Below are 25,143 nucleotides of genomic sequence, written 5' to 3'. Positions count from 1 at the left end.
AAGTAAAGCTTTTTCATCAAAAACTCTCATGATGGCAACTGGGCATATTATAGAAGTAAGCAAAGGTACATTTGATGAGGTGGTGTTGGCAGGTGGCTCAGTACTTTCTAATCAAAGAAAGTGATCACATCATCCTTCTAATCAAAACTTAAGACAGTTAGGGATGTTCTACATTCAGTTCACCTGCCCTCCCTGATAAATGAAACACACAGAGCAGAAGCAGTAGAGTAAGAGGTTACAGACATTTGCCCACTATCTATATCCAGTACAGAGCTAGACTCAGGAGTTCTGAGGTCCTACCTAGTACTAAGCTCATGGGCTACATGAGGATACATGACTTGTTCCATATTATTTCAGTAATGCTGACTTACAGAACAATTAGACTGAATATTGATTTTGGGGTTTTTTTTTGTTTGTTTGATGTATTACTGATTTAAGGTATCTGATTAATTTAGAAGCTTAGACCTGCAACTTGTTCTTGGCAATCTGAAGCGCTTCTTAGTGAGATCACAAGAAGCCTAAGAGGGTCTGAAGCAGAAACAGATCCAGTATCTTCACTGTCTAATAGAACATAACAGAAAAAAACACCAACCCCACCCAAAAAAACAGCACAATCACCTTTTTCTCACAGGGGAAGTTTTTATTTAAAAGAAATCTGCATTGACTCAAGGATAGGATGGTTTCAGAGTGCTGGAAAAGTTGGCAAAGGCTTAAAAGAGCATTCCAGTGTTTGGAGTTAATTTTTCAAAACCTTGGATTTAATCCCTTTCTGAATCTACACTCAGATGGTTCTGGCTTGACGCAATGTTGTTTCTGCTGAGGAGACAAGGTAAGTGTGTGCGTGTGAGAGAGATGGCAGACCTGCTGAAAGGAAATTTGTACCTATTGTTCATGTAAGCATAGACACTTAAGTGTGGCCTACAAGTAAGATGTTAGACATCAGCATTAGTGTTAGCCGTGATCTCTGTGTGTGTGTGTGCCAACTAAATGAGGTATTTAATTGCTCTCATGACAAGTAAACATACGGATTTTAAGGCCAGAAATTTCATTGCATTAATCTGTCATGATGTTTCACATAATGTAAGCCAGAAAATTTCATGTATGGCTGCTGTATCAAAAATCGTTGGTTTTGGTTGAAACAACCCATTTTTTAGAAAGATTATTTTGATTTGATAGTTTTGATTTTCAGGTGTTGAGCAGCGGGAAATCTGCCACATCCGTTGGCAAGTTGTTCTCAAGTTTTGTGTTTACAGGTGCACCTGATTTTTTCAGTCTGAATTTATTTTGGTTTAGTCTCCTAAGATGGATTTTGCTTTTCTGTTCAATGCTGAGCTATGGCTCTGGTACTACCAAGATTCTTTCAGTGTGGGGATGGATACCTTGTGGTCCATCATAGCATCAGTGAACAGCACTGGTTTTTGGATCTATCTCTGTGAGGCAGATTTTCCTGACCTTGATTAATTCTTCTTGTCCTCCAAGAGAGATTTTCAATTTTTCAAATTCCTCTTAGAAGCCTGGACATCATCAGAGACCAAATTCCATTTACAATCACGCTGGCCATTATGGTTTAGCACTTCCCAGCTGCTATGACCCGTGGTTGTAATCTTCATGGGATTCTTTTGACCTTGTGGGTGTCTTAATAGTGAGCATGCACTGTAAAACTTAGATGACGCGGAGGAATTAAGAGGTATCTATCTTAACGCGTTGTCTTTAGTGCCCACAATGGCTGCAGCATACTACTGAAAACGGTCTGTCCAGCGTCATCTTTATTGTTACCACGAGGTGGCACCATGACATAGCGTAACGTCGTTGTCATCTCTTGGGCGCTTGGGATGGTGCCCAAGATTTAAATACATCACTGGTTGGCTTGACTTCTTCAGAGAAAGGTTACCAGTTCAGAGAAAGCAAGGTGAGGTTGTGGTAAGGCTTGGCTTGTGTTTGCCATCCAGTCTCATTGTATGTGTGGAGTTTATCTCGGGTGGGCCTGGGTTGATGTTTTCAAATATTCATGAAGCCAAGATAAAGAGTAGCACAAAATGCAAACTGCTCCCAGGTTGTGTCCCTTTGTACTCTTGTCTCATCAGGAAGCCTGGGTGGGACTTTTCCATGTTGTATTTCATGGTTTCCTATCGCAAGATGGTTCTGTCTCAGTTGTTTGAAGGTTAAATTGAACATCTAATTTTCCAGTTCTGTCCCTTCTCTGTCTACTATGTACTTTGCATCAGAGTACCACTGAGCACTTTCTTTGACTTCTTTTCCTGTGACAGCAGCTACCATGTAATACGCTGTTAATATTCTCAGCATTAGAAAAGCAGGGGTGGTCTATATTTGCCCCTAAAGGCTAAGTGGTTTATATGTGACCATTTCAAAGGAGAGAAGAGCAGATTTAGTAAGCAGACAATTTAATCTAATTTTTCTTCTTAATTTTTTTGAAATGTTTAATGTTTCATTTCACTGATAAAATAAAAACTTCAGTGCAAAGATAAAATTGTACATTAAAGGCAGCTCTCCATCCTAATCAAAGATTGTAATGCAAACATTTCAAAGCAACTCGTTCTCTGTTCTTTCACTTGGTTCTAGAAAGTCCAATGCTAACTCTATTTTTGGGGTGATTTCCCAGTCTTCCAGGCTACAATATCACTCTCCATGATTAGTGTGGCATGATACATCTGTCTGCTGAATGGCAGCAGCACTGTGCAACTCATAAGAGTTCATCACATCAGTAACTTGGGCCAATATCCATCCCTCCCACCTCTGTGATGACATTAATGTATTATGGGATTTGTTTGGACACTCACGGACTGCTCCTCAAGGATCAGCTAGAAGTCAACTTATAGAAACTTCTGGTGCCTTCTTTCTGCTATGGTTTTTGTGGAAAATTTTTAGAGGTTTAGAAATACAAATTAAACACTCTAAAAAACCACTTTTCACTTGTATTGCTTGATTATGAGAGCTGGGCCATCCAGAAGGCTGCCTTATAAGTAGGTGCCAAAGGAGGAAAAAACAGCTAACGTGTCTGAACTCATTAGTTTGAAAACCAGACTAACTTGGCACCTTTGTGTTGACTGTGTCCAAACAAAGGCTCAGTGACGTCCTTAGAGCTGAGTGCCTAGCTGATATAATTGGGTTTGATTGAGTGACCCATGTTCCTAAAGAAAGCCTTGGCAGGTCAGTAAAACACAGCAGTTAATTTGGAGTCACAGGGGTGTTCAAATGCACATTTTAGTGTCCTTTCCTACAGATGAAGAAGGGAGGGAACAGGCTAAACTTCAGTACCTAGCGTGATACTTCTTAACATTTCCATATCAAGGGTGTTGCAGAAAAAAGGTGAAATTAACATGTCCAAATAGAATTTCTCTTTTGTTAATTTATTTCTCAATTGTATAAACAAAGAATGCATCCAGCTATAGTTAGTTGTTTAGTATTGACTTAGGCCTTCCTTTATATATTTCTTGTTACAGATGAGCATGCAATAAAGTTTAAGTACACAGGAGACAAAATTAGGAGTTTGTAATTAGCCTGGTTTTCAATTTGTTTCCTCTTGCAATCCAACTTGATGGTAAAGTCTCAGTTTAATCTTCTCTGTTTGCCTTAGACTTTATCCTTGCTTTATTGAATTTTTCTGGCTTGAAGGTTGTTGGTTTGTCTTTTTTTTGTGTGTGTGTTTTTGTTTTTTTTTTAAAGGAATCTTTTTGGTTTTAATTTAAACTGAAGGCTCCATTTTTGGAAGATCAATAAACTCCATCTGGAAGAATTCTTTTCTCCCAGCCACCTGACATTTAGATGAAGTTGGTTTTTTAATTTATTTTATTTTTAATTCTCAGGGGAGGAGATCAGAGGTTGCATTCACCATGATGAGTACATTTGGGGATGTCGGTATTCATTCACTAACATCTGATTTGTAAATTAATAGCTCAGACTCTCTGGGCTGTGGTATGTTAAAGGTCAGTGACCATGAGAGAAGAAACACTTCAGAGCTATGGGTGCCCTCTGGTCAACTGGAGTGGCCTTGGCTTAATGGAATTAATTTCATGCTGCTTTTAAAAGATACAGATGTGCAGCATACCTTCAGTCCTACCTGGAACAAGTAATCTCATCCCAGCTGTCTGCAAGGAGCTGGGGAGGGGGGAGAAGGGAAAAACCCTTCCTAAAAGGATTAGTTCAGCTGATTAATTTTCGAAGTTTCTCCTTGCTTGGCATGTCCCCTCTCCTCCAAGCCTTTCATAAGTATCTTAACTAAGATGCATTTTAGGTAAATGCTGTGTTCAAGCTGCATGATATAAAAGAGCCTTCTGATTCCCCCACCCTTTCCAGATCTTGGGGCTGGTTCAGTCTTTTTTAAAGCTATTTCTCTTGTGCTGCATGCAGAGCCCATCTGCTGTAATACAGACTGAAATGCTGCTTTTATCCTTGTTTGCGTAGAAGGTTGGTGGGTAAATCAATTGGAGTGAAAGACATATTGTTCCTCTTTGCTCTATGTCACAAGCACAAATATCTTCCTTTTAAAGTGTCTCTTGGTAGAAGCCAAAGCCTTTGGCACAAGCCACCTCTGCTAGTTTGACCTCTTTTGTGCATCTGGAATGGAGGAGCAGCTCCGAGAAGCACAGAACAAAACCAGAAAAATAGCAAGAGAAAAGGTCAAGAAGGGGTCTTGCTCCCTGTAGACATCAGAAGTTTCTGCAAAATGATATTTAGCATGTCCTGCCTGAACAGTTAAGGCATCAAAGACACTAGCACTTCGATAGGTAATATCCTTGTGAGTCGTCAAATAGATCGCAAAGCACGTTGCTCGGCCATGCTGTGGATGGGAGGGAAGGACCTTACGTCTTTCTCTCATTGAGGTAACTGAGACTGAGAGCTTCAGAGAGCCTTTGCTTCCAACAGATGGATATACCATGCTGTGCGATGTCCTTGCCTGGCTTTTGACTTACAGGCCTAAGCTTACGGAGTGGTGCTGTGGTCGTGCAGAGGAATGGGAAGGCAGGTTTCTACCAAAAAGAGCTGATATCAGTTACAAGCAATGGCAGTGCTTGATTTTTGCTTCTGTATTTCTGCCTGGTCACAGCCTTCCAGTGGCTTACTCTCAGACCAGCCAGTCTCTTTGATGCAGTATAATTACAATGACAGAGATGATTCCCTGTCCCCTCCCATTCCAGCAATGGTATCTGGAGCAGGAGGTAAGACACACTCTGATAATTCACCTCTAAACTTAGCAGGGTCAGGACAAACAATATTGCCTGCCCTAGCCAAGGGAAAAAGCCACTGGTATTAGAAATCTGGGAGGCAGCCAGTATTCTGCTGCTGAGGACCTAGAAATGCAGGGAAATACAACCCTGGCAGCTTTGATGATAGAGTATTCTTTATATTTGTAGCAGTGGAGTGGTGTAACTGATCAGAAAGGATCATCTTTGACAAATCCCATAGTTGAACCCCTGCCCGGGACAATAAGCTCATATGGTGATGACATGGGCCGAGTTGTATTCTTCATTGTTGTTACAGATTTTTCACAGTCCCCTGGTTTCATCTGAAATTTTTCATGCACAGGCGCAGTTCTGCTTCTCTCCTCTTGTACCCTGCATGGAGTCTCAGATGAGTCTGCTTTCCCTCACAAAACCCTGCCAGTGTCTTCAATTGATTCAAAATGACTTACCCTGGATTCACTCATCCATCCTTAAAAATAGACATGAACTGCCAGGTTTTATATATAATGCCTGAAAATGAATACATCATCATAATAATAAAAAAGAAAGCGACCAAGCACAGAACAGAACAGTTGATACAGAGGCATTTATTTGGCAGTGCTGGGTTAATGGTTGGACTTGATATCTTAAAGGTCTTTTACAACCCAAACAATTCTATGATTCTATGATTCTACATGATATAATGCCGGTTTAGCTAAAATCTTTCCTGAATGCTACAACTCATCCAGGGTGAAACACAATCATATTGATGCACATCAGTCCTGCCTTTCTGACCACAGCTTCTGGGTAGTTTGGGCCCCACTGTGTCCTGATAGTGGATCTTCATGGGAGCCAGCGTCACATGCTGTGCACTGCCGCTAGTTTGAACCAAGGATGCTCAGACTAAAGTTAGTAGCTAACTAATAGCACTACTTGTTGAGAAATGCCATTTGAATCTGTGGCTTCTGGTGCTGAGAAGTGAATGCATTTTGAGCAAAAATTAGACAGGATATATTTTGGGCTTATTAAATTCCTTTAAAGATTTCCAAGTCATTTGCAAAAGCGCAGATGAGACCTTTCTTGACATGGTACATTAAGGAAGAGAATGCGACTATTGGTATGGAGAAAGGGAGTGATGAATTAAAGCGCCTTTGTGGAAGTAAGTCTCTTTCTGCATCAAACTGTAGTTGCAACCTTCCTAATTAATGTTGTTGGTTTTGTTCTTAGTGTAGTGCAAGGTGTCCTAGCCTGACCTATTGGTTCTCAAGACAGGGTTAGCTAATCAGAGTGGAGATCCCTCCTACTGTCTTATCCACATCTTTACTAGAAGTGTGATACCCATGAACACAAATAGAACAAAATATCTAACAGTTATGTATCTGGGAATTTACAGGGGGGTGGGGGGGTAAAAAAAGCAAAAAAGTCCATGTTGCTTTGAGGTTATTTTAAAAACTGAAACTGAAGAGGTCAATACTCCTTAAGAGTTTTGGTCTTTAATTCTCTTCCTGGTATGGCAGAAATCGTTAATTGTATTATTAAAAAAAGCTTTGAAGACTGCATTAATGTAACGTGACCTCGGATCAGTCAAGGTCACATTTTCATTATGATTAAAAGATTCCTTGTCCTGAAACATTGATCTCATCTTCAGCTGAATGTGTCAGACAGCGAGGGGCTGGTTCCAGGTCTGGGCAATAGATGGCAATATTGCATTTCATTCTGCAGTGTGCTCTGCTATAAATGCTCACCTCAGAAAGGGGCCATGAACTTTTTCCCTCAGCTTCCAAGAGTGGGTTTGCACTTACATAGTGTATTAAATATTCCAGAAGCAAAATAATTCGCAATTTCATTTTGAATCCAAATTTTTGCAGTGACTGGTGGCAGGTGCCTAAGTTACAAACTGCAGCATCAAACCGGTCCTGATCCTGCATGTCAGCTCTGAGAATGAGCATTTGCATGTTAGGGACCATCAGCATTGTCTGTCTCATAACAGGGATTCAATGAGGCAATGTATGACCCTTGGAAGTAACATTTGCCCCTTGGTTACTGTGATTTGTCCAGCTTTCTGGTGGATTTTCCATCTTTGCATCAAGAGACTGAAAGCTGTATCAACTAGTTTAGTTTATATCATGACTGAGGAAGTTCAGAAAGGTAGCTGGGTAACATGTTGTCTTTCTTTGTACTGTAATATTTGGACAGACCTTATAGCAGGTCCTGGAGAAGATGAGAAGAGATACTTTGCAAAGAGCCAGGAATCGGGAAGGTGTGTGTTACAGGTTCTTACACACATTGACTGTGCTGTGCCCTAATGTGCTATGCCGCTGAGTAGGTGGACAAGGATTTTAGAATGAAAGTGACATCTGAGGTCAGCCATTTATGAAAATGAAATATGCTGTGGCAGTTCGAAGATACGGTGTATGTAAAGTGCTAGTCCTTCGTTGTCCTGTGGGCATATGCCATGTGTCTCTACAGTTTTGTGAGGTACCAAGGTAATTGCCTTAAAACTCCTTGCTACACAGGGTGTTGCAGGATGCTAGCACACACACTAAGTGATGGGAAGCAGAGGGGTCTGCTGGCTGGTGTTAAAGCTTCAGTGCTGCTGACTTTTCTATAAATAACTGCTGTCTGCTGTAATTGGTCACATCACAGTCCATGGTGATCTTTTTTATATTATTGCCAGCTGCTGGAAAACTCCCAGAGGCGTAAAATAGATGGCAGGAAGATCCTGCACCCAGCAGTGTGTTTCCCCATGCAGCACAACAGGGTAAAACAGAAATAGTGTTTACCAGGAGCTGATGAAGAATTTTCTGCAGCAGGAAGGATGAAAAAAAAAGAAGAGATTGCACCTCTAAAATGGTAGCAGCAGGCCATCTCTCTTGCACAGGATATTGCTGGGTCTTGTGGAAAGAGAAAATCTTCATAGGGTTTCTAGTGGTGAACTGATTGGGGATTATTATTTGCCTCTAACTTACTTATGGGTATTTGTCAGCTCTCCATAAAATAACAGTGTCTTGCAAGGTATTGAAAACTGCAGGGGAAAAAAAAGGTAGGTTATTGGCTTGTGTAAGATGGGGGGTTGGGGGTGATGTGTAAAATGTGTAGTGTTCTCTATCCTGAAGGATTCAGAACACCTCACAGACCAAGAATGCTACGTGCCGCTCTCCCTTAAATGCAGCCAGCTTGAGGTGGAGCACAACACTGAGGTGAAGCTGCCCAGCATCAGAAATCGATGTTTTTATTAAGGGAGGGCAGAAAAGCACTGGAGTTAGATGTTCAGGAAAGGATTTGAGTGGAAAACATTGAATTGCCAGACTTTGCTCACTAACATTTGAAATAATTACTGTCCTGAGAACCAAGAGCTGTAGTGAGCTGCTGTAGAACTGTAGTGGTTTTAAGGCCATCAGGTGAGTGTGGGCTGTGTCCCCCTCACATGTTTCATTTCTGCCTCTGTCTTCAGCTGCACTTGCCCCTCCACAACAGACAGTGCGGTACACTACAACATTGCAGAATGCATGCTTCACTGGCCTAATAAAAACTTTGCTTATGTGAACAAAGGATTTATTAGAACTGAACTCTTTCCAGCATTACACAGAAGCTGGCATAGACAACAGGACTGTGGAGGGACTTGTCAACAGCCTCTCAATTGACTTTTGCTGACTGATATTTCAAGATTAGGTGCTATTGTAGGGCATTTAATGTAAGAAAGGATTGCTGTGAGATCTTAGCTTCTGTCCTGGTTATTTGCTATTGGTAGGAACTCTTTCATTCAAGCCGTTTGTTTTTCTGTGATTTGGAAGAAGCATTGAAAGTCCACATAGCTTTGGGTCAGAAACATATTTTCCTTCAAAATATGCCAGGGAATTGTCAATGTGACAGAAGTGAGGTAAAAGCTCTGCAGGAGGAGAGCAGCAGGATGCGTCCTGTGGCCTCAGACAGTCTCAACAAGTGATTTCTGGGGCCTGGCTTGAAAGCAAGCTGTATTGCTTGCTATAAAAAGGTCAATAACTGTACAAAACCCATGGCTTGCTTATGAAAAAGTCTAGGCTATTCTGTCGTGGATTTGCCTATCCAGGAAAGAATTAAGTTGCCATGGTTGGGCAGGGTGCCTAGTTGTAGTAGGATGTTATCTGCGCTATACATTAAGTCTCCATCAGCCTTGATGTCAGCCCTGCTATATGGCAGTATCAGTTTCTGTGGGTGAGGGTGCATACCCAGAGCCATATCCAGACCACCTGATCATGTTATACTTTCCTGCTTTCCTGTCTTCCAGCAAGATCCACTAACTATATCATTAGTGCTCTCAATTGGTCATTGTGCTCATGAAGTTACATGCCTCCATTTATCTTAGGTGCCATCATATGCAGCCTGCATACGGCCTATGTGTATGGGCTGATCTTAAAATATTGCACAAGCAATAACTAATTTATAGCAATCACCCTACAGACAGTAAAGACCCAAACAAACTAGAAAAATTGCAGAGGTAATTGGCAATTGATAGAATAGACTGAAGAAAAGGGTGGTAAGGCTTCAATAATGTCTGAAAATCCAGATGGAGAGTTTCAGATGTTTGCCTTTATTTGAATACTGCATAGATAGGAATTCAACACTGAGACTCCTCAAACTAAAAGTGAACAATGTTGAGAGAAGACAACATTCAGAAACAGCAAATAGTGACCTGCGAGAAGGAGGAAAGCTCTGGAGGTATAAAATCCCACCTAAAACCAATGCTGCAGTCAAGGAAATGAGCACATTTGTCATAGCATTTTGAGACTCGGCAGTAATCCTGAGTGACCACTTTGTATTGGGAGAAGACAACAATGAAACAAAGGATTATGTTTGGAGAAGACTGTGACCTGCAAACTGCAGTACAAAAGCTTTTCTCGCCATCTACCTATGAGGACTGTGCACCAGAAAAGAGCCCCTCCAGTCTTCTGAAGTCAGACTGGTGTTTTCCATGCTAGTCTGTGCTTCTCTGGCGCCTTTCAAAAAGATAAAGGTGAGCTGGTGAGACAGCTTCTGCCTCTTTCCCTTGTTTGAGCAGTTCTTTCTCCTTCAGATGACTAGTTCTCATTCCGAGTAACTAAATTTGGGAGGGAAGGGGAGTTTTAGCTCCTAGATCGCTGATGTAGAGTTAGATTTTTGTTTCACTGTTACTGTATTTTTGCTCTAATCTTCAGGTACCAGGAGAAGAAATGAGCAAACCCCTCTGACACCAGTTTTTGCCATGACAGTAATTTGAGTAGAAACAGCTTTGCCTCCAAATAAATAAATAAATATTATATGAAAAGCTTCGGATGGAGCTGCCATGTTCATTCTTGTTTCTAAAGCCCCCACAGGCCATGTCACATATGTGGGTCATGAGGTCTATCGATTATGTGTCAGACCCTTAGGTGTCAGTAATCAATAACACTAACCTGCAGAAAATGCAGCAGAGATTTGCTAAACCAACTCTTCACATTGTTCTTTTTCTTGTATTTAAGTTTTCTGTGCCTCACTAAAAATAACAGAATGCATACCAGCAAAGGCAGGGGAGGCAAGAACATCATTTGGCTGCCAACTCATTTACTGTCCATTTTCATCTGATGTTGTGTGGTTCTTGGTGAGAAGGCAGGATGAGGAGGGGCAAGACAGGAAAGGGTATTTCCAATTGAATGGCTTCTGAGAAGTAGAAATGTAAGTGATTGAGTTGGAAGGACCTAAACATTTTGACCCTGACAGCTTATTAATATTTAACAAGGTGCCAGATTTTTCTTTGACACTGGAAATTGTTGCGACTGTCTGTCTCCAGCAGACTGAGTGTGCTTTCTTAGTCCACCATATCTAATGTACCTGCTTCCAGTCATGAATAGTCCTTATTCACAAATGCTTTCCTTTATTTGATATTCTGAGAATAAAGAAGGTAGTTTGGCAGGTTAAGTTGTGAATTTTTTCATTCAAACTTCATATCTCTTCATGTTCTCAATGGGTCACTGAGCAGACTGTGGTTTTCTTGTGTTGATTGTGGTTTTTAGAATCATTCCTCAAATAACTTTTAACAAAACATTTATTTGCCTTTTTAGTTTGCACATTGCTTGTGAGCTGTTCACTGTGACAGTTGTATCTTTTAAATGTAAGCAGCTCTGATGAGATAAATATAACAGTTTGGAATTTGCATTCTTATTTTTATTTGTATTAATGCAATACTTAAAGATGGTATATGAAATTGGGATCCTGTTGGGGGTGGGAGAAAAGTCTTATGCCATAAAGATAATGTAGCATCGAACGAGCAATACTCAATAGAGGAGATGAAGAGTAGAGGAAAATAGTATCTTTATGTATTATTTAGGTGGTCTGCATCCCCACTCTTTTGGTGCCTGTCTGTGTCTCTCCATTATCTATGTGGATTAGCTTCCTGATGTAGATGCATAGACCTAAATGACTTTTCCAAGGTCACACAGAAAGTCTGTGGCAGAGCTAGGTATTGAATTGGTTTACCAAATCTCGGTTCAGTGTTCTGAATATGTTTTTTTTTAAGAAAAGACTTTCAAACATCCATAAGCATTTATCTTTCCATACTCCCAATTAAATCAGTGAAGAATTAAAAAAATCCCTTTGCTAAGGAATTAGTTTTGTGTTAAATTGACGGTGAGATTCCCTGTATTAGGGAGCTGTTGGGTTTGGCTTTAGGAATTTCCAGTCAAGACCATGAATTCCCAGTGCTATTTTTGTGAGTGCTCTACAACATGGATGTAAACTTTGAGATCTCAATGTTTAAGTATTTAGTGTTTTCTCTTGGAGATAGTCATCCATCTACTTCGGTAATATTTTCATTGCACCCCAAGACTGATGTCAAGGAACTTCTGTCATTTTGGCGTGTTTGATGAGTAGTCCAGAATATCTTTAAAAATTTTACATTATTTTTTACTGCTCCAGCTGCTCTGTAAAGTCTGATTCTGGTAATTCATCTGTTCCCCTTAATACAACTAGGCAAACATTTGGCGATTTGAGTTTACAACGTGTATTTATGCCTTGCCACTGGGGAATCAGCTTCCATTTTTGCATTTAGAAAGTTTTAAAATGAAACCTGAAAATATTTTCCCTCTCTACAATGTTTAAATTGCAAAGCACCCTGTTGCTGCCTTGAGCTTTCTGCATTGTGTAAAATTAGTCATTTCAATGATAATCCACTTACAACTGTGCTCAATTACCCACTTGTGCTGTGAGTTGCGAAGTATTTGCCTAGTTGCAGAGGATAAAAACTATTTGGAAAAACTGGGTACAAAGTGGATGCCGGGAGGGGTAAACTTGGAGGGAAAGGCCACCGGGAAGGAGGAATGCTTGAAGCTGAGAACAGAGGCACTGGAAGAGAGGTGGGCGTATAGAAGAAACATAGTAAATCCTGAAAAGCAGAGAATTGTGAAAGAAAAAAAAAAAATCAAAAAGAGAAAATATGAAAGTAGTGTGGCTTGGTGGATGAGGTCTGGTCTAGCAGATGGAAGAAAAGATTTATGCCCAGCTTTGCATGTGAACTTCTGGGTGACCATGGACCATTTGTATCACCTCCTTGTCCTCAGTTTCACCTTTTGTAAAATAGGTCCTGTGGTACTTACCCTCCTCTGCGATGCATGGATAGGAAAGGCTAGACAAGAGCTACAGTAACACTGGTTATTCTGATTTATTGTTTTTCCTTTGCTAAGCCAGCATTTAGCCAATGGCACTCTGCCCTTTCACTTGTAGGAGAACTAAAAACCTAAAGAGAAAGCCCCACACTGCTCCTTGGCTCTCTTTCGGGAAAGGAGAGAGGCTTTTAATTATTTAAGGCTCTCCTTTTCATGTAACTTCTGGTTTTTGAATCATTATTGTTATAATTGTTCAGGTTATAGGCTCTACATAAATTATTTAAATAAATAATAAGTCATATCATTAAGTAATACACTGGTATTATTTATGGGTGTAGGGAGAGAGTAAGAATACAGTGGATAAGATTGTGTTTAAAATTAAAAGAAGCTGGTGTTATGCACATCATTTTAAACACTGCCTTCTGGATTCAAGGCATTAGGTTTTGGAAATTGTCCTGGGAGGCGGATTGGCTCTGGAAGAGTTGCCCACCAAACTGACTGTCTCTGATTCTGCTGTCTGTTGGGCACATCACGTGTCAAACGCTGCAGCCCCTGCTGAACGCAGCCCTGTCTTGCAGACCTCTTGTTCCTCTTCTTGATTTTTCTCTCAAGAAGGACCAAAGTTTTGCATCAGGCAGCACTCAGCATTATGATGTTTTGAATCATTGATGGCAATGATGTCCTGGGCAGATGCTACAGTGTTGTCAGGCTTTACAACTGCTCAGGTCTACAGCAGCACACATAGAGCTTTGCCTCCAATTTAATCCTTTGCTTAAAAGGATGAAGGCCTGATATTTCCTGGGCTGCTCTGAAAGTCTGGTCTCAGCTTTATCACTGAAATCCTTTCTCCCTCAGTAAAAGCAGAACCAGTAATTTCAAGTTGGAATATATGTATATTTATAATGCTTATTTGTAAGCAAAGTTAGGAATGGATCAATTCAAAATCTTATTTCTGAAGCAAAATATCAAATAATTTAATTTTTAATGTATTATAGAGTGGTTTACTTAATTTTAATTTGTGTTATGAATTTTCGTTTGATTCTTTTTCCTTGACTGAATTTTCCACTTGATTTGAGTATGCGAAAGAAAAAATTTGTCCCAACTGGTCTTGCTTGTGGCTTATCATTGCCAAGTTCCTGGGCACACACCAGTTCTGTAATTTGGTAAAAATAAGCAAGGCCATTATAGAAGAGTTATCCGTGGGTGATGAGAAGTAGTATAATTTTATCAATAATTATATTGCTATGCAGGGTGATAAGTATCTTTATCAAACTGGCACCTATGTATGCTTAACTTTTTCAGGAGGACTTCTTAAATCCAGATGAGTCATATAGTCCTTGGAGCCTGCCCGGAACACAGCCATGCTGCCACGCGTGGGAAGACGAGATGGTGCGCTTCCACACCACACCAAAAGGTGAATGCAGTGAAACCTTGCAGTGCCTTGTGTGCAGCAGGACAAGACACAGAGCCAGTCAGCACCCCTGTGAGGCTGCTCAGTTGCATAGGTAAGACTTCGGGTGCCTTTTAGTCTTGAGGAACAAGAGCAGGTCCTATATAACTGAGGAGTATAGTTTTCCACTGGCAAGTCCTGCTTAAGGATGTATAAACACAGTTTCCTGGTCTTTGCCTTTGAAACATCTAGGTGGACCTGGCTCCAATGAGGTGGAAAAAGTCTGAAGTTTCTTTTCCCCTGGGGCAGGATCCATCCAACTCATTGCCAGTGAGAAATAACCACCAAGTCAGCATGACTAACATTCGGAAACTTACTGCTGCCCTTACCCTTAGCGCAAGTCCCCAGCTGAGACTTCAGCTCAGTGCAGCTGAAGGCAGAGGTTCAGTGCACTAGAGCAGTTAGTGCATTTAGCCAGCACACTTTCTGATCCCCTCACTCAGTCTCACCAATCACCGATGCAGTTTCCTCCTGCTTATTCTAAATTGGCTTTAATTTTCTTTTAAATAATTCTTAAGTGTGACTTTTTCGGTACAAGACTGGGAACTATGACTAATTATAAAATCATTACATGATTAAACTCAATTAACTTCAAATAACCCTTGAAATTTGCTTAATGTCAGCCCTTGGCCCTGCTTGAACCAATAAATATTGCTCACCTTTTGTAATGAGTACGAGAAGAGGTGGTTGCAGAGCATGATTGTTCAGAGTCAGCTGAGCCAGAGGACGGCCTCACAGAACAGGGTTAAACTGGTCCCAGAGAGTTGAATAATGCCACATCAAGAAGGGAAACAGTCTTCTGCTCCTAACTGGAATATTTTTTTCCTGCAATATTTTTCTCTCAAGTAGTAAATCTTTGAAAATTCTTTTCAGCATTCCATTTAGTGGTCCCAATCTGCTTCGCAAGTGTTAATAAGGATTAAACCTCACAAAACCAAGGCATGGGAGCATATTGTTATCCCCATTTAGACAAGTGAATTGCACAAAGATCAGTGGTGGGAGCAAAATCCCAAGAGTTCTGATGTCCTATTTTATATTTTAGCTAAAGCTTTTTCTCACATAATGCTGTAAGTTTCTTATTAGCTGCATGAGAGAAAGGGTCTCTCTTCTCAGTTATTTGGCACATCTGGTCGTTGGGTGCTTTTGGTGTTGGTCCCATCCCTGTCCCATCCCCCCTGCCTTTATGAAGCCATCTCTGGATCCAGTCTGCCTTACAGCTAGATCCTGGCAAGAGAGCTGGCAAAAATGTGCACAAGAATCGCAGCAGCTGTATTTCTGTGTTCAGTTCCTGTGAGGACAGAAGGGGATGTCATTATTGCTACTGTTCCTGGCAATCTGCTCTGACTGGGAAACTGGAGAGGACAGTAGCATTGTTCTCACGGAAGGTAGATGGTAGATGATGGATAGAGTTTTTCCAAGAGGTAATTAGATGGGCACAGTAACTATACAGTCATAAAGATGCCTGATCATCTACTCACAAACATCCCTCGTATGGTGTGCTGGCCATGAAATGTTCTCAGCATTTTATTGACTTCCAGCCCTTCTCCATGAAAAATCTCAGCATTCTTGCTGGGTCTCGCCTGAAAATGGATTTAGAGGCCCCTTGGGGAAAAGATTTCACTTCCCCTCCCCCCCAACTTTTTTTTTTTTTTCTCCTCTATTTTCCTGGAGACAGCACATGGCTCTGCAGGTGCTATTGAAATAATAGTATTTGGGAACTGGCTCCTAAGGAAAGAGAACAATTGATTAATGCACCTGTGTAGAATAAGGCAGCGTAGTTGGTCTTCGGATTTTTGGACACTTAATTTTTTTGTCTGTTTATGATGAATGTGAGTGGATCATTGGTGTGGACTATTAACAGAGTCTCCTTTTTCTTTCGATTGCTTGAACTCATGTAGCTCTTTACAGACTCTTGAAGAACATCACATGAGGTCTCAACCCATTTATTAAACAATAGAAGTAGTGAGAGAGAGAGAGAGAGGATGTAAACACTCATCTGTAAACATAAGCGTTTATATCCCCAGCTTGCTGTTTGAGTCTGGTTTCATGACTGGGAGTGCCCTCGGGTCATCATTGAGCAGTTTGTTCCACTGTGACTTCTGAATGATGAATGTCTCCACTTAAGTTACAGATCAGTACCCCATAACAAAAATCACCACTATTATTGGCCTCCACAGGGGCACCAAAGGGCGAGTGGGCAGTGGTGGAAGGCTTCACCTGCCACAGCACTGCTCTCTCCCTGACAGTAAATGGAAATTTGTCAACAATCTGTCCTGTAGGACATGTGGTGGGGAAGTCTGGCTCAGCACTTATCATTCTGTCTTTTTATAGACGTAGTTTTCCTGTCTGTGGTACTGCCCGTCAGATTAGTTAGGGTCAAAAGCTGAATACTTGGATTTTTGACCCTTGAATGAACCTTGCAAAAAAGACAAGGAAATCAGTTCTACAGTGCTCTGTCCCATACTTGAGGATGGATTTGGACATCAAAGGATGGGTAGTTCAGAAAGACAGAGACACAGTTGTGTTCTTGAAATCAGAAGAGTGTATAAATTCCCCTTATCTCTTTTGGGGAAAAACCTCCCGCATGGGTCTAGCTCATGCTTGCTTTTTGTATTGTGTTGCTCCTTTTGCCGTGACAAGTCCTGCTAAAAACAATTTAAAAGAAACAAGTTGGAGTCCAAGATGGCTGGGAAGTGAAGGAATCATTATGTTTAATTACTTGCATTAAAATGGTTTGTAGACTGGAATTAGTTTGGGAATGTCTGTCCCCTTGTTTAGATGAACAAAAAGCTAGTTGTCATACCAGACTGCCTGTTCATTGTCTGCTTACCGAGGGCAAAGTGAAGTCCTGTTTCCCCTCAAAAATGAGCAAGTCTATCAGAAGCAGCGATGGTGGGCGTGCAGTAAAAGTTTGGGCCATTCTGGAGTGTGCTGTAGCCAGTGCAGAGTTGAGGCAAACGCTAGGCAGCAATTTCCTCCCAGCAGCCTGCAGCCCTCCTCTTGTGTTGCTCTGTCAAGAGCCAGTCGCAGTGGTAATACCTCCCACCTGCCCCCTGACAGATTGATTTTGACCCCTAACTTCCCCTTCCACCTGCTAATTACTTGATCACGTTCTCTTCCAATGCCCTTTTCACCTGGTGGTAACCTGGTTTTGTCATTCTTCCATTCTGCTGCTGCCCTCTCCACCTTTTGGCTATTTATTTTTAAAACCCTCTTCTCCTCGCTGCCTTCCTCTTCTTCCTGGCCATCCCAAAGTTCATCATTAATATCTGGATGTCCAAAATTTTTTTGGATTTTGCTGACTCCCAGCAATCTGGTCTCTAATACCTACTGGTTGGTGGGAGCAGGGGAGGGGGAGTGAAACTCAGGATTTTCCCTTTTAATTTGTGCTTTGTTGCTGCTGGTTTGACCTTTAATCAGGTGTCTGGCTGTTGTTTGCTTGCTGATGTTTTTTACAGAACCATCCCTTGTAAATATATACAGAAAGGGCGGGAGAGTAACTGGAGATTGTACACCACTCTTTTATTTCCTGGGAGCCTATTAAAGGCAGTTCCAGTTTATCCATCCATCTCTTTGTCAAGTTGCCTCCTGTGTCCATCCACTTGTGCATTTATTTAGTGGTAATATTAGCTACTGTATCATCCTCTAGGATTGTAACAGTGTATTTCAGAATAAAGCCAGAGATGCAAAGTGTGCTGAACCCATTATAAAGAAATAAAAGGGTTTTCCTTGATGGCATTTAGCTCAATAAACACAGTTTGTCAGAGATGTCTTTATCTCCTTACATTTAAGCGATTAAATGTTGCTAAAAATAGCTTCAGAAATAAAACATGAAGAGAGCTTCTGGCAAAGCCCTGTCCAGTTTAATTCATACATTAAATATTTGCTAGTAGGGTCAAAAGCTGAATGCTTAGATATTTTGCCCTTTGAGTGAACCTAGCTAAAATAAAGACAAGGAAATCAGTTTTGCAGAAGCTGTCTCCAGAATACTAGGATCAATTTAAACATCAAAGGATAGAGAGATCATACAGCCAGCCAGCCATATTATTCTGCACAATTAATACTCAGAGAGGTGTTTCCTGAATTCTGAATCTTGTGCAGGGAAGATAATATTAAAATTTCAGAGTTTTAATTATGTAAAAGACAGTCCTTGATCCTTAGCTCCTGAAAAACAGAGCAGTTTATTTTGCATTAATGAATGTAGGAAACATCCCCCAGTCTAAATCTCTGCATCGATGCGATCTTTTTACAGTTAAATTAGCATTTATATTTCTAAAGGTAATTTTTAGACAACACAATAAATAAATCATATGCTGGTAACCTCCAGATGGATAAAGTGGTGCTCATATGGCATTTGCAATGCAAATGGGCAGAAGATTACATAATGGTCGGCTCTGTTGGTCTTGGGCAGCCGTGAGGAGGGAGGGGAGAGTGGTGTCCTGGGTCTAGCGCTGGGCTCCTCGTGTCCCGGCAGGAACGACTCGCTCGCTCAGGGGTCAGCCCACAGAGCACAGCAAGTCTGCGTGGAGGGCAGGATCTCTTGTGGCTTTAGGTTTGCTAGCAGGATCTGTATCTCAGGCTGCTGCGTTCGAAATGCACTGTCAGTATGTGGTGTAGAGTTAAATTCTGGAAAAGCTTTTCTAAGTGGGAGCTTATTTATTTTAGGGTTGAGCTTTTTGATTCTGAGGTCCTGAGAAGAAGGGAGAGAGCAACGACCAATTGCTCTGAGCAACTGCAGCTGAAATTTGCCTGAAGTTTGTTGTAAGTCTGTACGTCTCCACATAGGCTGTGAGTCACACTTGCACTTGGTGTTTCAACAGTAGCTTTAATCTGGTTTAATAACTTCTGTATATGCTTTATTTTGATAAAATATTGACCAGAATTTCAGGATTGAGGTGAATGATTTTTGTAGTTCTGACGTATCATTTTAGTGTTCTTTTTTTGATGGCTACTAAAACTTCACCTCTAACTTGAACTTTCTTCAAGCACCTAAATAAGTGTCCTCATGTTTGCTATGTGATTTCAAGAGCTCCTGTGCTTAAAAGACCGTACCATGACTTAATATGTTACCGAACTTAAGTATCAGTCTTTTGAAAATCTTAGCTGTGATTATTTTCTCACTGTGTATGTCCAAAAATCTGTTGGTTTTTTTAAGTAGAGGACTGTATTGAGTCATGTGAATTTTACCATACTGTTCAGTTTTGGATAGTAAATGGTATTGAGAAGAGATTAACTAAAAGAAGGCCCAAGGTCCTGATCTTTGTCCACTGAAATAAAGGAGAACTTTGTCACTTACTTCCATTGGATCTATCGGAGAAATTCTGTGTGGTGCTGAGGTACACAGTATTTGCTTAGTTTGGCTCATGTGGTAGTCAACGGAGTGACTTGACTTCAGAAGCAGAGCGTTGCCTTCCTGTACATAATTAACATTACAGTGCTGTAGGTTCTGCATGTAAAAATCCAGGCTATTGTAAATTGTGGTTTCCTTGCCAACCATATCTCAGCTCTCGCACTTCTGTAGTTGTCTCTATGATGCTTTGTGCCGTATTATTATTATCCCTCACTTAATACTGGAGCTGGATGGATCTGCAAAATCTAGCTATTATTCTTTCCATTTGTAATACATTAATATGAAAATAAAAATAAAATTTAAGATGCTTCACTTCCTGAGTAATTTTATTCTGGAAACATTAAAATAAACAGACATGACATTGGGAATGTTTCAAAAGTATTTTTTTTTTTGGCAAATGTTCATAGCTAATGAATTTGTATTCACAAATGTAAGCATTTATATCAGAGTTGTGATTAAAGCATTAAAATCGACTCATCTGCCAAACTGTAGGTCATATAGCTTGAATTTCATGTTTTGAAAATTTTATACTTGGAGTGAATTACTTGCCAGCAAATTATAGTCCAGGACTTATTCCCAAGAACTACTTTCTGGTGAAGTTCAAATAGTGAATATATGTTTGTGTCAGTGGAGAGGGAGAAAGCTAATTTCACTGGTAGTGTTTTTCACTGAACATTATTTGGGCAAATGGCCATTGAGAAAGCTTTCTTGAATTTCTTATTTTCTTTGATTTGTACCCAGAAGATATTGATCTAGCTGGATCTGCAGCTGTGGGCAGGGTTCATTGGTTCCCAACAAATTTTTGCACGTTCTTGGCAGCATTTTCTGAATTGGAGATATCTATTCAAAATGCTAGTAATAGCTGCAAGTAGTTTCAGAGTGAATGTACTTTTACTCCATTCTTAAGGTATAAGCAAGACCTTAGTCCTGCTCTTTCCTTGTTGAGACAATAGTTTGCATTACTTGTTTCCATGTTATTTTGTTCTAATGTGTAGATTGGGAGATAAATCTTGTTTATTCTTGATCAAGGTTACTTTGCCACGTGGAAGACCTCTCTAATCCAGTTTATGCCATTCCTGCATGATCCCCTATGATGTATGTGTGGGGGCATGCCTAGAAATGAGTGGAATACGGCAGTCATCCTCCCTCATGGTAACATGGTACCACATCAGGACTGTAGTGCAATTGCATGTTAAATCTCGGGGAAAGAGAGCAGCGCTGGCACAGCCCATCCCACGGCAGAAGCTACAATATTTTATTTCTATAAGTATCTGTACTGCTAAAAGGTAATGAGACCAGAACTACAACAGCTGTAATTTGCTGGCTTTGCTGTCTTCAGGGGAACAGTGCTGTGGGATCCTGCCCAGTGACCTCCACCTGGCCACGTGTCCTGTCTGTACCTGCTCTCGTGGTGTACATACTGAATATTTACATCCAGGCTAACTGCAGTGTCTAAGCTGGGATTTGATGCATTGCCTTTAGTTGCAAGACTGGGATGTTATTCTGCTTTCCTTGTCAAATTGGAGATTCTCTCTGTTCTTCTGATCCCTTCACAATCCAGACTTGTTAAGAAAGGGGGGTTGGCAAGCTTTTGAAGCCAGGTTAGTTCCAGGATTGTACTGCGGCACTTAGTCAAGAGGGTGCAAAGGAGGTGGCAGTGCGTTGTCCTGTGAGGACAGGGGCAGGGAGGAAGAAGCTGGAATACCTTAGGCTGCTGCTGCTGCCAAAAACAATGTATTGTCAAACTATGGCCTAATTTTCTTACCTAGGGTGTGTTTAAAGAGGGATGGGCATCAGGAACAGGCCATTAAGCAATTGAAGCTCTAATAGAAAAACATAACCTTATCACAGATTTTTTTTTAAAAACCCTCGGAAAATAGCTCAAATATAAGGTTAATTGGAGCCAGAAATGTCAAACTAATGTAGCAATTTACCCGGGGAGACTGCCCTGGCCTTTGAGTATAGCAATAGTACAGACTACTGAGTAGGATAGTGAAGAAATATAATAGGATTTTATGTAGTCCCCTGTCATATTAAACGTTCTTTGCAATTAATTTCTTGTTGCAATGTTATTTTCACTGACCTATTTTTTTTTGACCTCCTACAATCTTTAAGCTACCAAAGTAGGGCATACGGGAATTCACATTTCTTAAAAAAAAATAATAATAAAAAAATCTTAACTTAAAGCACTATCAATATACACACTGCAGTGCAGACTGATATTAACTCAGAGCAGTATCAGAATGCCATTGGCTCATTCTAGAATAGCATTTAGTCTATGAGCTGTGGTGATCCATTCAGGAAAATACTGCTTCTGAACTGCTCGTTCAGAAACAAGTGGGAGTTTTATTGGACTGACAGTTTGAGGATGTCTGCCCCTGTGAATGAAACACGATAGGTGGTCCTCTTCCTCCTTCTGGTTGCTGTCTCTGTTTCTTCTACTGTTAAATGGACATCAGGCTAAGATAGCTTGGTATTGGGATCTGGTCTGATTAATCCAAAACTGCTGGACTCAAAATTAACAATAATAAAATCCCAAAGTTGTGGAACAGCCAGAGAATCCTGGTATGTTCCAGCTGTTCCCATGCTAACTGAATCGCTTTCCACCTGGGCTGGATACATAATCCATTTTCATATTTTAATCTAACATTACTGGTGATTTTGCTCTCTGTTTTTATACAACTTCCACAGTTTACTACAGAAACTGTATTTCTCTGGAGACCTAATGTTTCCTGAAAGTATCTCTTTATCTGAAGGGGTAAGTGGGTAGGATAGTCAAATCCCCAAATAGATCACTCTGAGGGAGTATGAAACCTCCATCACAGAGACAGATAGATGTCTGCTAGAAATAATCAGGTAGTTTGGGAGGGAGGGGGAGCTACGTGATCTCTGGAAGTCCCCTTCCCTCTTGTTTTTCTATTTTCTATCATCCTTAAAGACAGAAAGTGGTACCCCAGGACAGTATACCTGGTGTCCAGGTTTGCAGTCAAGGTGATGAGCTCAAAGAAGAGAGAACAACACAGGCAATAAAACTTTCTGATCTTGAATAAGAACTCTTAACGTAAGCCCAAGTGTTTTCCAAGCAAGTGTCCTTCATGTTTTTCCCTGTGGTAGCAAGGAATTATTTTTTTTTTTTTAATGAAGTGGAGCTGGAACCAAATATCATTGAATCAAAGAAAGCCAGCATTAATCAAAGCACATCAAAGAGGTTTCTCATCAGTTGCCTGGAGCAACAGAATCTACAGCGTGTCATCTCTCTTATGCTAAGCTGGAAGAATTCAGAGAAGAGAATTTTGTCTGCTCTCAAATGAACACAGAAATAGTATTTTTAAGGTTTCTTTAATAGTTCAGTGAGTTGGTCCATTCAGCCATTAGAATTTCTGAGTGCCAGACTTAGATTTCCCTGGACTGTTTTTTCATATGGAAAGCAATGAAACGAACCTTTAAAACTAAACAGGTGGTGGGTTGCCTCTCTCAACAAAGTTACAGAAGTGCTTCCAGCTCTTACATTGTCTCTTTCTGTTCCCTTTATCTCTCTGGGTTGTGAAAATGGCAACCCTGTGACCCCTCGTTGCCTCACTAAAGATGCATTTCATTCTTAGCTAATAGTACTTAGAAGGAACAAGCAACCCAGCTGGATAATCAAACATGGCTCCCTGCTCAAGTAAGAAATCCTGCCCTTTGATCAATATTTTTTCTCGTGTTCCCCGATACAGAAATGAGGGGTGCTTGTATTTACTATTTCCAGAAGATCCAATTATTACCTAAAAACTTGTGGACACTCAGTACAACCAATTGTTATTATGCAGTCATAGAAAGGCCTGAATTTTAGATTTCACCTGGATTGATTCTTACACTTGCTTGAGCAGTTGATAAAATCAGCAAAACCTCGTGGCCCAGCCTGGGGACTTTCAGGGCAGCTTTGACAGATACCCAGACCTTTCATGTTAATTGCATTTGCCAGAAATAAAATCCAGCAATGTGTGAGCTTTGTGATCAACTTGCAGTATCACTGAGGCTGGACCTATGTTTTTATGGTTTTCTAGGTCACGTGGTGTGCACCTCCTTACTAACGAGTCCCAGAGCATTTTGCAGAATGTGTACCCATGGGCTGAGTCCCGTACCCCAGCTCAGGGCTGGAACATGTTGGCATTTCAGCATGAGCAACACTTTGCTCTGGTTGTTAAAGCTGGAAGTGAAGAACAGAAGTTCCCCAACTGAGACTGCAGGGGGAAATTTAGTGCGGTAGAATGTAATTATCCAAACTGGAATATGGCCAGGATCCTGGAGTTAATAATACGCTCTGCTCTTGCAAAAAGTGCCATAGGATCTTTAATGACTGCTAGTGGTCAGCGGGCTTCACATCACATCTCAAAGATAGATATTAAACAGATCAGAAGTGTAGGTATTTCAGTCTTTTGTATAGCACAAATATTTCTGCATGGCCTCTGGCTGCAGCCTTCAGGTCCAGGAGGGAATTGAGTTAAACAGCCAGGGAGGAGACATGAGTCTTAATGAAAATGATCCCATTAAATGATACGCAATTGGTGAAAAACAACTGAGATGTACACTGAAGTGCCCATAAGGTAGTATTTGGGTGCAACAAATCACCTGCCATCTTTGGTGACCATCAGCATCATGTAGTTTGGAGGAATGGAATAAAAAAGTTAACAGCATCCTTTGTATAATAGGGTCAACTCCTGTGGAAATCTGGATTATGAATTTACCCTGAATTTTCTGTAATAGTGGAAGCTGTGTGCAAATGAGTTGGGAAATGGGTGTAAGTGGCAAGATTACATTGCGTTACTTAGTCTAGCACTGATGGACTGCACAAAGCCTTGGAGCTTCTACAGCAGGAAAGAGAGCGCATCACAGGCAATCCCTTTCGTTACAACTGACTTGTGCCATGGGACTTCAATTAAAATCCAGACGAAGCCACTTTTAATCATTCTAATAAGAAAATAGTCTTTTAAAACTAGTATTTTTTAAACTGTCTACTTTTCTATGGTGCAGCCCATCGTGATGGTGGATGAGGTGCTAATTATCTGTCTTGGCTGCTTTCTCTGAGCACAAGGTTTGTTAATCTGTACCGTACCAGGCACCATAGGCTCTGATGTTTGTGATCAGTGGGCATTACTACCAGCTGTAATAAAGAGTAGAAGGCAAATGATCCTTTATGTTGTTAAAATGAAGAAAGACTTGCACAGTTCTCCCCCTTGGTACATCCCAGTACATTGGTACTTACACCATAACAGTATTATCTCAGGGAATATGTCTGCTACAGGATATTGCCACTTTAACCGCCTGAACTGCCTTTTAGTTCCAGTTTCAACTCAGTGTCAAAAATATTACCCCTGTTTAAGATTAATTTGTGACAAAATGTCATATTAATACAGCTATATTTCCCAGGGGATAAATATGAACTTTTGAAGAGCAGCCATGGCAGAGTGCTATATAGGACTATAGAGAATTATCAACAGGCTTTTGCTTTAGCAAATGTCATGCTACCAGAAGAATGGTGCAGTTTGTGGGCAAGTATAGTGTACAGATTCTTTTATTGTAAGAGTG

At 40.7% G+C, this 25,143-nt stretch overlaps 1 long non-coding RNA gene across 1 annotated transcript in view; it reads left to right on the top strand.

Annotated features, from left to right (window-relative positions):
- The first annotated feature begins 13,846 nt into the window (after positions 1-13,846).
- LOC130153284 (uncharacterized) overlaps positions 13,847-25,143 on the top strand; it is a 72,788-nt gene continuing 61,491 nt past the window's right edge. Inside the window, exon 1 of the long non-coding RNA XR_008823298.1 lies at positions 13,847-14,280. This is a non-coding gene — a long non-coding RNA (uncharacterized LOC130153284). The remainder of the gene's footprint in view (positions 14,281-25,143) is intronic.

Source organism: Falco biarmicus, chromosome 7 (genome assembly GCF_023638135.1).
Source record: "Falco biarmicus isolate bFalBia1 chromosome 7, bFalBia1.pri, whole genome shotgun sequence".
NCBI classification, from domain to species: Eukaryota; Metazoa; Chordata; class Aves; order Falconiformes; family Falconidae; genus Falco; species Falco biarmicus.
The sequence above is the reverse complement of the archived record's forward strand: the minus strand, read 5'-3'. Positions and strand labels throughout refer to the sequence as shown.